We start from the raw sequence: 14,497 nt of genomic DNA on the forward strand, positions 1-14,497 counted from the left end.
AGGAAACTCCTTCAAGATCTTAAGCTGTTCTCCCATGAAGCTGGGTGATCATCATCATATTGGGGGTCACTCAGGACATTGCTCAGCATTCGCCCTTTCAGACCTTTACCTCCTTGTACAACAACTGCCATATCTGTTGAATTTTTTACTTTATTGTTTTATTTTTCTAGTTTTATATTAAGGACTTAAATCTAAACTGCTACCTTATTTCGTGACTTTTCCGCTTGTCCTATGACGGTCTGTAATGCATAACCTTTTAACTGTGTTTCTGTTACTGTTTTGTACCTAAGGTTTTTTTAGTACCTAGGAACCATGTGGCAACATTAGATACTTTTCACTGTACTGCTGTACTTGAGTACATGTGACAATAAAATCTAAATGAAAGGTGTGTAATCTTCTGTGAAATACTTTAACATTTACTAGCTTCCTGCTCCAAGACAATGCACAATTCTCATGTTCATACAGATTGTGCTACATGTAAATCATCCTTGCCTGTAATGAACAATTAGCCACAAACCCCCAAATACTTCACTTCTATGACAAGGGTCGGTCTCAGAGTTATAAAAGCAATGGTTCTGAACTTGGTAAAATTAAACATCTCAAGCAAACCAGTTGCTAACTTCTATAGTTTTACTAGGTACTGCAAATCATGTTCATTGCGGAGCGTTGTAGAGATTACTCTAATTCTAAATCCAAACAAACTACTTATAGAACTTTAAAAATATCTCAAAACTTACAGAAGTTCCAACATCCCTCCACACTTCACTCTCCTACTCATCCAAAATTCTGCTTTACGTTGTCGTTATCAAGATGCTATAGAGAGTCATACCGCATGGAAACAGACCCTTCAGTCCAACTCATCCATGCCAACCAGACATCCCAATCTGACCTAGTCCCATGTGCCAGCATTTGGCCCATATCCCTCTAAGGCCTTTCTATTCATATACCCAGCCAGATGCCTTTTAAATGTTGTAACTGAACCCACTCCACACTTCCTGACATCTCATTCCACACTATTTGCATGAAAAAAAGTTAACCCTTTGGTCCTTTTTAAATCTCTCCCCTCAAAACTATACTCTCTAATTTAAGACTCCCTAACCCTAGGAAAAATATCTTGGCTATTCATACTATCCATGCCCCTCATGATTTCATAAATTTATAAACCTCTATAAGATCACCCTTAGCTTCCAATGCTCCAGGGAAAATAGTCCCACCTTATTCAGCCTCTACCTCTAGTTCAAACCCTCCATCCTTATAAATGTTTTCTGCACCCTCAAGTTTAACAGCAGCTTTCTGGGCAACCAGAATTAGACGCAGTTTCTATAGGTAGCCTCACAACTGTCCTATTAAATGACTTCCCAACTCCTACCTTCGATATTCTGACAATGAAGGCAAAAATGCCAAATGCCTTCTTCATCACCAACTTCAACTCCACTTTCAAAGAACTGTGCACCTTCACCCTAGGTCTCTTTGTTTTGCAACAATCCCCAGGGTCCTACCAATAACAATACAAGTGCTGCCGTGGTTTGGCTTACTAAAATGCAACACCTCACACTTATCTAAATTAAAATCCATCTGCCACTCCTTGGCCCATTAGTCCATGGGTGGCACGTAGACTCAGTGGTTAGTGCTGCTGCCTCACAGAGCCAGGCATCCGGGGTCAATCCAGCCTTGGGCAATCATCTGTGTGGATTTTTCATATTCTACCAGTATCTGTGTGGGTTTTCTCCGGGTACTCTGGTTTCCTCCCACTGTTCAAAGGTGTGCAGGTTAGGTGGATTGGCCATGCTAAATTGCCCACAATATCCAGGGATGTGCAGGCTAGATAGATTAACCAATAGGAAATGGGGATAGGGTGGGGTAGGGGTTGGAGTGTGGCTAGGTGGAATGCTCTTTGGAGGACTGGTGTGGACTCCATGGGCCAAATGGCCTGCTCCCATCCTGTAGGGATTCTATGGCCTGACCAAGGTCCCATTGTACTCAGATATTCTTCTTCACTGTCCACTACACCACATCTATTTTGGTGCTATCTGCAAAGTTGGTACCATGCCTACATTGACATACATTTCTATAAACGTATTAAAACAAAGCATCACATTTACTTGAAATGTTACCAGTTTCTCTCTCAACAGAAGCCGTTAAGTTCCTCCAGCATGCTCGGTTTAATTCCACAAGTAGTATTATTCACTGACTCTCATTTGCTCTCTATTCTACAATGCATCAATACTAACATTTTCACTCATTTACAAGACACACTACAGTCTTCGGAGAAAGTGAGGACTGCTGATGCTGGAGAGTCAGGAGTTGAAACATGTGGCACTGGAAAAAGCACAACAAGTCAGGCAGCATCCGAGGAGTAGATGAGTTGACGTTTTGGACATAAGCCCTTCAATGTGGAGTGGAAGAAGGCTAAGAGATAAATAGGGGGGGATGAGGTGGGGGTGGGGAGATTTGGAAACTGGTGAAGTCAGTGTTGATGCCGTATGGTTGTAGGGTCCCAAGGCTGAAGATGATGTGTTCTTCCTCCATTTGGCGGGTGCCTTTGATTTGGCAATGGAGGAGGCCCAGGATTTGCATGTCCTTGGGCACCCTCATGGGACCCAGCTATGCTTGCTTCATCATAGGATACATGGAATAGTCCCTCTTCTGCAGCTACACCAGCACCATCCCCCACCTCTTCCTCTGCTACATTGATGGCAATATTGGCACCACCTCACGCACCCAGAAAGAGATTGAACAGTTCGTCAACTTCACCAACACCTTTCACTCTGACCTCAAATTCACATGGACCATCACTGACACATACCTCCCCTTCCTGAACCTCTCCACCTCGATCTCCAATAATTGACACAACACTGGCATCTATTTCAAACCTACCGACTCCCACGCTATCTGGACTACAAGTCCTCCAAGCCCCCTCCTGCAAAAACACAATCCCTTACTCCCAATTCCTCCCCCTCCACCAATCTGCTCCCAGGATGAGTAATTCCACTTCAGAACTTCCCAGACGTCCTCCTATTCAAGGACAATTTCCCCTCCTCTGTGACCAACGATGCCCTCCATCACATCTCCTCCACTTCCCGCACCTCCGTCCTTGAACCCCACCCCTCCAACTGCAACAAGGATAGAACCCCCCAATCTCCTCCTTCCACCCCACCAATCTCTGGATATCCTCTGCCATTTTCGTCACCTACAGTCAGACCCCACTACCAAAAATATATTTCCCTCTCCACCCCTATCTGCTACCCACAGAGACCATTTCCTCTGGGACACTCTTGTTATTTTAGAAATTGGAGAAACTGAATGCTAAACCTGTTTGCAGATCTTCAATGTCACAACACACTCAAGCCATAAAAGTGGTTGGCACTGCTGCCTCACAGCACCAGGGACCCAGTTTCAATTCCAGCCTCGGGCGACTGTCTGTGTTGAGTTTGCACATTCTCCCAGTGTCTGCGTGGGTTTCCTCCGGGTGTTCCGTTTTCCTCCCACAATCCAAAGATATGCAGGTCAGGTGAACTGGCCATGCTAAATTGTCCATAGTGTCAGGGGTGAATATAAGGTAGAGGAATGGGTCTGGGTGGGTTATTCTTTGGAGGGTCAGTGTGGACTTGTTGGGTCGAAGGGCTTGTTTCCATACTATGGGTAATCTAATCTTTTTTAAAAAACTTACAATTAATGGCAAACAAAGGAGCTTAATGTTTTAGAGGTATAAAGCAAGCATTCTCTTGTTGCCAGGACTGCATCTGCAGTATAATTGTCCATAAATCCACACATTAGTGCTAAGTCATTCACCTTTAAATCTGGCCGGTCAAGTTCTTTCAGGCTTGAAAAATTCTAATAATTTTATCAAATACAATTGTTCTTTTGTAAATCAGTTAGTCTCTCTGTGAGGATTCTCTAATATTATTTAAGTGTATTTTTAAGATTCCCAGGACTCTCCAGATGTTTGGCAAGCTGGCTTGCAGTTCCTGGATTTTCTCTCTCTCCATTCAGGTCCAGCAGTGTTACATTTGGTAACTTCTAAACTGACAATGAATCTATGGAAGCTTGGAAAAATCATAACCAATGTATTCACTATTGTTGCAGGTTTGGTAGCACTTGGTTCCTTGTGATTCTCCAAGTCTTTTGTTTCTTTCATGGTATTAATTTATTTACATTCCTCATTCTTATTGGCCCTTGGTTATCTTTTATTTCTGCTACATAATTTATGTTGTCTACTATGTAGCCAGACACAAAATACTACTTTAAACATTCCTACCATCCCCTCATTCTCACGATAATTCTCCTGTCTTTGTCACTAAGGGGCAAATTTTTACATTAGGGACTTTCCTTTCAAGTTATTTGTGAAAGTTTTTGCAAGCTGTTTTTGTATTCCTACCTAGTTTCGTCCACATTCTGTAAGCTCAGTTGGCTGGAGGGCTGGTTTGCAATGCAGTGTAACATTACAGGACAGGTTCAATTGGCTGAGGTTACCATGCAGGTCCTGCCTTCTCAATTTCACCACTCACTTGGTGAGAGGTGACACTTAGGTTAAGTTACCACCAGTCTAATGAGAGAGTGCAACTATGGCAACTTTTACCTTTACTCCATATTCTATAAGCTTTTTCCCTTCATACCTACATCATTTTTGCCACTCTTTGTTGATTTCCATATAATATACTATAAACATAATTAAATGAATGATTTCCTACAGATACTTATACTTTGACTACTTCTCAAATGTTAGGAACTATAAGGTTTACTTTACAAACCAAGGATGGAGTTTCAGCATTAGAAATGTCTTTCATAAAGTCATCTTCACATTTTTAAATTTTCTTAGTATGTCTATTTTGCAGGTGACAACAACCATAACTGATCTTGAGAGGGCAGCTCCTTCAAGAAGAATGGTAAAGATAATTTGTTGACGCTGAAGACATTTGTTTGAATGTCTGCTGCCTAAGGAGGATGCGATTTCAGACTTGCAATATGTTATGTGATAGTGCTCTAACCCAAGTTTTCAATTTATGGGTACATATTTATTTCAATGGTTCGACTGAAAATCCTAACAAAGTATTTTCTACAGTGTGCCCATGTCTTCTAGACAGAGAATATTTCACAGCATATAAACGATGAATGGCATATATATTTATACACATATTTATTTCTATAACGAATGTTATGCAGCTTTCCTGACCTAAATTCTACAAGAGACGTGAAATATAAGGGCTACATTAATGCAGATTGAACTCTCCCTTGCTATGGCACAACAGTTTTACTGCTCACTTTACAGGCAGAAACAGGAGCAATTCATGTAACTGAAAATCACATTTGAGTTGCGAGAGTTGCAAAATAATAAAAACTTTAAAAGACAAACACAGTAGGAAAACATCAACTAATCTCTTCAGTTCTGTCAGTGCAAAAATTCTACATAAGCTCGTAATGTACACAGCAGTTATGTAAAACGTTCACCATACTGTGCCAAAGATCGGCATATTTTGGTTTAAGTGTCAAAGTGTCAAGCAGCATCAGAGGAGAAGGAGAATCGACATTTCGAGCATAAGCTCTTCGTCAGGAATCTCCTGCTCCTCGGATGTTGCCTGACTGGCTGTACTTTTCCAGCACCACACTCTTCGATCCTGATCTCCAGCATCTGCAGTGCTCACTTTCTCTCATATTTTGGATGAAGCTTCACTCTGATCAAAATGGATGAATTGTCAATATCAAGGAACACATTTGTTGAAATGAGGACAAGTTGATGTATGTAGTAGATTTCATTCTACCAGATGACATTGTTAATTGATTTTTCTTCTAACAACGTTCTCTGTGAAAATAAAATCTCAGTTGCCTGTGCTCACTAAAAAACAGACCTTCAATATATACTGCTTACTTATTCACTTATCAACCACTGAACTGACATGCAAAACGCTACAATAATAGAAAAAGGAAGTTTTATTTTAAGAAGAAATTATTTCATTTCTTCACTTAAAGAGCGTATATTTTTGTAATACAGAATATTCATAATCTACTGGTAATTTAAGAGGAATTATTCATGTAAAGGAGCTCCTAAAGTATTGCAAATTAACAATTTTTTGATGCACCAACAAAATGTTTGTCAAATGTTCATTGATTAGAAACTTTGTCATTAAAGGCAAAGGGGGTGTAAGTGATTGATGCCAAGAGTGTAAAGTAGCAAATTAGTAAATGTCTCACTGCACCTGATCACAGTTCACAGAATATTTAACAATTCAGTCACTTTTTGGAGACCTGCTTTCTCTTGTCATTACTGCCTGCACTTGAATTGAAAAATCTTGGTAATATTTCCAACTCAATGGAAAAAGAATTGGCACAGAATATAGCATGCTGCTAATTTGCCATGAGACCAATTTTACTCCTTTCACATGATACTTGCAGTGCAACAGCATAAAAATGGTATTGAGGTCTGCAAAAGGTCAGCTTTTGCTTCATTTTTCTTTGCTTTCTCTTTTCAATAGTGAAGGATTAGTTCTTCTGTCAGAAAGCTAGGTTGCTCCCACAGGTAAAGCTTAGATGTACTGCATGTGCTGCAAGCTGTATAATAAACTGAGATGCTGAACAAAGGCAGCTGAGCATTACGGAGAATTTAGTCAAAATACAATATCGGGTGAGTCAGTTAGGGTCTGGCCTGTTCCTTTTTAGGTTACATAATCATACTACCTGCAAATTTAATGGCACTTTTTCAAAATATTAATTTACTTAAGCAATGTGTTATTATTCAGTATGTTGTTGAAACAGAATGACTGTATGTATTACAACACATACGGCACCAATGCCTGTCAAAGCAATTAAGAAAAATAAGCCAAAAGCTATTGGTATTATTGTATCAAATTGATGACCCTCAGAGATTTTAATCTATTTTTAATCTTCCTTCATATAAAATGACATTTTAATTGTCTTTTCAAGTTAATCTGACTGGAAATTCAAAACACAAGCTCAACTACACCATGATTAGCAATAGGAAAATTCAGACAAACTGTTAGGTATTAACCTATTCCTGTTTTCAGTATTCCTATAAGTCACTTCACATTGTTAGTCATAGAGGACATAACCAGACTGAACATCATTGGAACATCATTGCAGTTCTAGTAGTGAGTGAATGACAATTTTCAATCATATTTTTAAACTTCACTTTATACCAGATAAATTTTATTTTATCTCTCTGATCATTCTCTACAGATTCTCAAGAAAAGAGTTTCATTTTGTTTTAGTGGCTGGGTAGTGACAAGGCAGGACACCTGCATGCTTCAGCAACAATATCATGTCCCCAGTCCACTTCACTGGATTGAAGGTCAGTTAATAGGAGAAGAGGGCCAGCAAAGCTCGTGCCACTAAGAGGTGCCACTTCTCCTGGTGGGGGAAATGTACAAAAAGAAGCAGCAGTATGCCTTACAGCCCCTCTAGCCTGCTGCACGATTCTATACAATCTCAAGTGTGGCCTTAAATCCATACTCCTGCCTCCCCGTTTTCGCAGTCAAGAATCTGCTTACTTCTGCCTTAGAAGTATTTAATGATCCTCTATGAGTCTTTGAAACTCCAAGAAAATATTGATTCTCATCTCCACCGTAAATGGGAAGCCCCTTGGTTTATAAACTATCTACTACTTTAGTTTCTTCCACCATGTCAAGTTCTCTTAGGATCTTACGTATTTCAATTAAAAACAATTACCTCTCATTCCTCTACACTTTTCTCGTAAGATAATCCCCCTGCAACCCGGGAATCTGTTGAGTAAACCTTTGCTGAACTGCTTCTAACAAACTTGCATTCTTTCTTAAATAAAGGAGGCCAAGGTTGAACACAATATTAAAAATGTGGTCTCACCAATGCCAGGTATAACTGCAGAAAAACATTCCTACTATTATATTATATTGTCCTTACAATAAGCAACACATCATTTGCAGTCCTAATCACTTGCCTGCTAATTTATTGTGATTCATTCTACAAGGTGATTCAAATTCCTGTGTAGCTCAGAGTTCATCAACCTCGCTCCATTTAAATAATATGCAGCTTTTCTATTCTTCATGTCAAAGTGGAAAAATTCACATTTGCCTACTTTATACTCCATCTCTCAAATTTTTGCCTAATCACTTAAATAATATCCCTTTGTTAACTCCATATGTTCTCTTTACACCTTAATCACCCAACTACCTTTCGAGTCATCAGTAAATTTAGCAATCGTACATTCCTGTTCCATTAGCAGAGTTATAAATCATATATAAATGAAGGCTCCAACACCAATCTCGGGTGTGGCGTCTTGCCAACCCAAAAGCAACTCACCATCTACTATCTGTTCATCAACCAATTCTTTATCCATGCTAATATGTCACCCATACACCATAAAGTCTATTTTTGTTTCATAACCTCTTAAATTGTACATCGTCAAAAGCCGCCTGGAAATCCAAGTACATGACCTCACCCAGTTCCCCTTTTATCTACGTTGCTTCATATTTTTTTTTAAAAGGACACACAAAAATAGTCAAGCACTATTTCCCTTTCACAAACCTATTTTTTCTCTGTTTGGGTGCATTAAAGATTTTCCAGATCCCTGCTATAACCTCCTTAATAACAGATTTGAGTATTTTCCCTACGACAGACATGAGGCTGACTTCCCTGTGGTTTTCTGTTTGCACTCTCCTCTCTAAATAAATAGTTGTCGCATTCACAGTTTCTAATCTGATTAATCTTACCAGCATCTAGGGAATTTTGGAAAATTTAAGAACTTGATGCACCACTGTTACAGCATTCAAAGAGGTAGACATGCAACCGAAAGGGGCTCAAGTGCTCTGAAGATGATTTTAGGAAAGTCATTAGTGTTGAAGACCAATGATTTCTTGGATTTTAATTTGCAATTTCCCCCTCCACATGAAATCACCGTCCCAAATAAAAGTGACTCACCTGCAAAATTGTTACAGTTTGAAGTAGGTACTTTATTGATAGGTCTTAATATGCACTCACCTTGAAGGTCTTTTAAATGTTAAGCTCATGGAGATTTTCTGGCTAGGTCCTGATTTTCTTTGCCATAATTCTTCAGATCTTGGATTCTGTCTCAGTTTAACTAAGAAAATAAAGGTTAAAATTAGCTAAAAATCTGGCTCTTTGGATTAGCACTAAACTAATCACATTTTAAATGCTCCAAAATAGCTTGTCAGCACTATTCATCCACACAGTAGCTGTTTAATTTTAAACGTTTCCTTACAAAACTCTTTAAAATATTTGCAATTTCAAATTAGCATACTGCAGTTATGCTACAGGAAAATACCTTAAAGGCAAAAACAGAAATAAACAAGGCAGCTGATTAAGTTTTCCAGAAATGAGTCATCATCTAAATACTCATGATGAAGACTGTTAGCATGTAACATTTACTTCAAACAAAACTTGTTGTTGCAGTATCCTCAAGAGCCTGTAACAGTCCAGATATGATTTTTTGGTCATCAAATCACTGAAATACTGATCAGTGAGAAGATTCTTGGTATAAGATGAGTGCGTCTACAACCTTGAGATTTCCAGATAAAGTCAGCCAAAAGAGTTCAGTAGGAAAGCGAACCTCTTTGATCAAGATTATCAACAGATGCAGAGAAATTATGAATGAGCATGGCGAATAACATACAGCATTAGCTCCAGGATCTTGCTGCAGTACAAAAATAAGCGTAATGACCCTTACCAGAAATGGCAATATTCTTAAATCTTGCAAACTTTCAACACTGTGCAGAAAGGACCTATCATGGTCTCAGCGCTACTCAAATTCCCTTTCACTGCTTCTCATTGTTGGCCACAGGCCAACAAGATAGATGTTACAACATCTGTTTCCAAGCAACTAGCCTTTGCAGCTGTAATCAGCATAGATACAGAATGGATGTAATATAAAACCATCATAGTAGCTGACTAGCGCTACATGTGTTTCTTGACATCACATGCTAGATTAAGATTAATAGAGTGGAAATGCTTGCAATCCATGAAGGTATTTACGATGCATACAGAAACCCACAAGGTAACCAGGGTGCAGTGAACTGCCCTCCAGACTTGCAGCAATCCTGAAACCTGTACGAATTGCAAAACATCATTCCGCTGTATCTACAGGAAAGTAACAAAACAGATCATTCTTGTAAATGAGTTCCCAATCATCTGCTTATTACGAAAATAGATTGATGACTGCTAGAATTGTACACAGTTCAACTTTATTTGAACAATCTGTGATGATAGTGGAATCTATTAGAGAAAGAATAATGTAAATGCAGCAGATAAATGTAAATGAAATGGATTCTGTTGAAAAGGGCGGAAAGTGAAATGGCATAAGTAATTAACTGAAACTGTAAATATTCACAAAGTTGGAGTTTGATAGAATTTAGCCAGCCTGCTGTGTGGATACTATAACATAAAAGGAGTAGAACGAGGCCATTTGGCCCGTTGAGTCTGCTCTGCCATTCAATCATGGCTGAAAGGTTTCTCAACCCTCTTGCCTTTGCCCCATAACCATTAATCCCCATGTCAATCAGGAACCTATCTATCTCTGTCTTAAATACATTGAGTGACTTGACTTCCACAGCTCTCTGTGGCAATGAGTTCCACAGATTCACCACAGTCTGGATGAAGAAATTCTTCCTCAGTTCGAAAGGTTGTCTCTTCAAATGAGCTGTGCACTCGGCTCCTAGTCTGTTTTATTGGTGGAAGTATCTTCTCCATGTCCACTCTAACCAAGCCACTTGGCATTCCGTAAGTTTCAAATCAGAACTCCCCTCAATCTTTGACACTCCATCGAGAATGGAAGACTGGAGGTTGGCTAACATGGTGCCTCTGTTTAAGAATGGCGGTAAGGACAAGCCAGGGAATTATAGACCAGTGAGCCTGATGTCGGTGGTCGGCAAGTTGTTGGAGGGAACCCTGAGCGACAGGATGTGCATGCATTTGGAAAGGCAAGGACTGATTAGGGATAGTAAACATGGCTTTGTGCGTGGGAAATCATGTCTCACAAACGTGATTGAGTTTTTTGAAGAAGTAACAAAGAGGATTGATGAGGGCAGAGCGGTAGACGTGATCTATATGGACTTCATTAAGGTGTTCAACAAGGTTCCCCATGGGAGACTGGTTAGCAAAGTTAGATCTCATGGAATACAGGGAGAACTAGCCATTTGGATACAGAACTGGCTCAAAGGTAGAAGACAGAAGGTGGTGGTGGAGGGTTGTTTTCAGACTGGAGGCTTGTGACCAGTGGAGTGGCACAAGGATCAGTGCTGGATTCATTACTTTTTGTCATTTATATATAGGATTTGGATGTGATCATAAGAGGTATAGTTAATAAGTTTGCAGATGACACCAAAATTGGAGATGTAGTGGACAGCGAAGAAGGTTACCTCAGATTACAACAGGAACTTGATCAGATGGGCCAATGGGCTGAGAAGTGGCAGATGGAGTTTAACTCAGATAAATGCGAGGGGCTGCATTTTGGGATAGCAAATCTTGGCAGGACTTATACACTTAATGGTAAGGTCCTAGGGAGTGTTGCTGAACAAAGAGACCTTGGAGTGCAGGTTCATAGCTCCTTGAAAATGGAGTCGCAGATGGGTAGGATAGTGAAGAAAGCATTTGGTATGCTTTCCTTTATTGGTCAGAGTATTGGAGTTGTGAGGTCATGTTACGGCTGTACAGGACATTGGTTTGGCCACTGTTGGAATATTGCATGCAATTCTGGTCTCCTTCCTATCAGAAAGATATTGTGACACTTGCAAATGTTCAGAAAAGATTTACAAGGATGTTGCCAGGGTTGGAGGATTTGAGCTATAGGGAGAGGTTGAACAGGCTGGTGCTGTTTTCCCTGGAGCATCGGAGGCTGAGGGGTGACCTTAGAGGTTTACAAAATCATGAGGGGCATGGATAGGATAAATAGACAAAATTTTTTCCTTGGGTTGGGTGAGTCCAGAACTAGAGGGCATAGGTTTAGGGTGAGAGGAGAAAGATATAAAAGAGACCAAAGGGGCAACATTTTCACACAGAGGGTGGTACATGTATGGCATGAGCTACCAGAGGTAGTAGTGGAGGGGAGTACAATTGCAATATTTAAAAAGGCACCTGGATGGGTATATGAATAGAAAGGGTTTGGAAGGATATGGGCCAGGTGCTGGCAGGTGGGACTAGATTGGATTGGGATATCTGGTCGGCATCGATGAATTGACCGAAGGGTCTGTTTCCAAGCTGTACAGCTCAATGACTCTCCGACTACGAGTACAGACCCAGAATCCTCAACTTCTCCTCATATGACAAGCCCTCCATCTCTGCATTCATTGTTGTAGAACTCCTCGGGACCCCCTCCAACACGAGCACATCCTCCCTTATATGTGAGGTCCAAAGTTGCTCATAATATTTCAGATGTCGTCTGACCAGAGCTGTATGCAGGTTCAGCAGTACATCCCTGCTCTTGCATTGTAGCCCTCTTGAAATAAATTGCATTTGCCTCCCAACTACCACCTGAACACGCCTATTAACTTGAAAAAAATCTTAAATAAGGATTCCAAAGTTTGTGTGTTTCAGATTCCTGAAGACTTTCCCCATTTAGAAAATAGTCAACACCTCTATTCTTCCAACCAAAGTGCATAACCTCATACTTTCTCACATTGTATTCCATCTGCCACTTCTAGGTCCCACCCCATAGCCAGCCCAAGTCGTAATGCAGCCTTCCTCCTTCCTCAACCTATCTCTCTGCCATCTGCATATGGAACAACAATGCCCTTAGTTCCTTAGTTAATGAGACATCCAGATCATGAATGTATAATGTTGAGATCAAACTATTCACATGTACACCTACAAAACCCCATTAGACACCAGCTGCCATCATGAAAAATACTTCTTTATCCCTACTCTCTACTTTCTACCGGGCAACCAGTCCTCCAACCATGACCTAATATTGCCCCTAACACTGTGAATTCTTATTCTGTGTAGCAGCCTCCTGTGCAGCATCCTGTCAAAGGCCTTCCAGAGATCTGAACAGATCACATCCACTAGATCACCTTTAACTAACTTGCTCATTACCTTCTCAAAGAATTCTAATAGATTTGTCAGATATTACTATCACTTCATGAAGCCATGCTGACTTGGCCCTATTTTACCATGCACTTCCAAGTACACCACAATCCCATCCTCGATGTGAAGCACAGCATGGACTTCTTGCTGTAGGACTGCAATGCCGCAATTTTACCATTACTCCTTTATTTTGCTAATTTATGCTTAAGGTTTTCTATTTAGGCATCGTTATATCTAAGATGACACCAGAAATAGTGACATTCTATACCTTTTGCCCACTGGATGTAACCTGCTGGTGAGGAGCTATCAAAGCCAGCCTCAGGTGTCCAGCAATAGTGATGTCATCAAGCAGAGCAAGCAACCAAATTCTAACAGGCTAGAAACTAGAGAGCAATATATGCAGAATTTTCACAATCAAGTAAAATGACAAAGTTTCACATTCCACGAGTAAAGCTTTTTCTTTCTGGGGCACTGAAGCTTTTCAGCAGTACTTAAGGAACTCATTAATCCATCTACAACACGTATTGAGGGTTCTTATTTTTTTTTGCAGTGATTTTTCTTTTTCTTAAAGTGAACAGACATTCCTGTTTCTTTTTTCTTCTTTTACCCCCACACTACCGCCAAACAGCAGTAGGGCTTATTTTTCCCCCTGCATCCATGTTGTGTGTGTGCAGGTGTGAGACACAGTGAAAGACACAAAGTGCACAAATCTTTATTCAGTTTCCACCACCAGGAAGAAAGGAAACACCCAAGTGGCCAGTGACAAGCAGTGCCCTTCACATCAAAGGGCAATGCTGTGTGATCAAACAGTGAAGGGGAGGGCAGGGATTAAATCAAAATAGAATTGGACAGGGAAATAATGCACTCCACTCCCTGCGGCGCCCACCTCTCCCTTAATGAATCAAGGGTGTTGGTGGAAACCGCATGCTCCTTCTCCAGAGACACCCGGGCTCTAACGTAACCACGGAAGAGGGGAAGGCAGTCGACCCTAACGACCCCCTCCACGGCCCGCTGCCTGGACCTGTTTATGGCCAGTTTGGCCAGGCCCAGGAGCAGACCCACAAGGTCTTCAGACCTGCCCTCCCTCCTCCGTACTGGGTGTCCGAAGATCAGGAGCATGGGACTGAAGTGCAACCAAAAACAGAGGAGGAGGTTTTTGAGGAAATCAAAAAGGGAGTGTAAACTCCCACACCCAATGTACACATGGTCCACGGACTGCACAGCATCACAGAACAAGCAGTTGGGCTGGGAGTCCATGAACCACCTCAATCTGAGGTTGCAAGGGACTGCTGCGTGCAGCACCCTCCACCCCAGATCCCCGAGAGAAAGGATTAGGACTCCCTCATAGAGAGCCCTCCACTGGGTTCCGCACCACCCAGTGGAAAATGGGCACGCCAAGCTGTGTCCGGGCAGTGGATGAGGGAGAAGAAGTGGACGGTGTGCAGCAGCAGTCTGTACAGGGCCCGCCTTTTTA

General features: G+C 41.0%; 1 protein-coding gene across 5 annotated transcripts in view; it reads right to left on the reverse strand.

The window, feature by feature from the left end:
* csrnp3 (cysteine-serine-rich nuclear protein 3) overlaps positions 1 to 14,497 on the reverse strand; it is a 241,642-nt gene that overhangs the window by 100,628 nt on the left and 126,517 nt on the right. For all 5 annotated transcript variants that reach the window (XM_043693911.1, XM_043693912.1, XM_043693914.1 and 2 more), the window contains one exon: positions 8,968 to 9,067. The gene's annotated coding sequence lies outside the window, so the exon portion shown is untranslated. The remainder of the gene's footprint in view (positions 1 to 8,967; positions 9,068 to 14,497) is intronic.

Source organism: Chiloscyllium plagiosum, chromosome 7 (genome assembly GCF_004010195.1).
Source record: "Chiloscyllium plagiosum isolate BGI_BamShark_2017 chromosome 7, ASM401019v2, whole genome shotgun sequence".
In the NCBI taxonomy this organism is placed as follows: Eukaryota; Metazoa; Chordata; class Chondrichthyes; order Orectolobiformes; family Hemiscylliidae; genus Chiloscyllium; species Chiloscyllium plagiosum.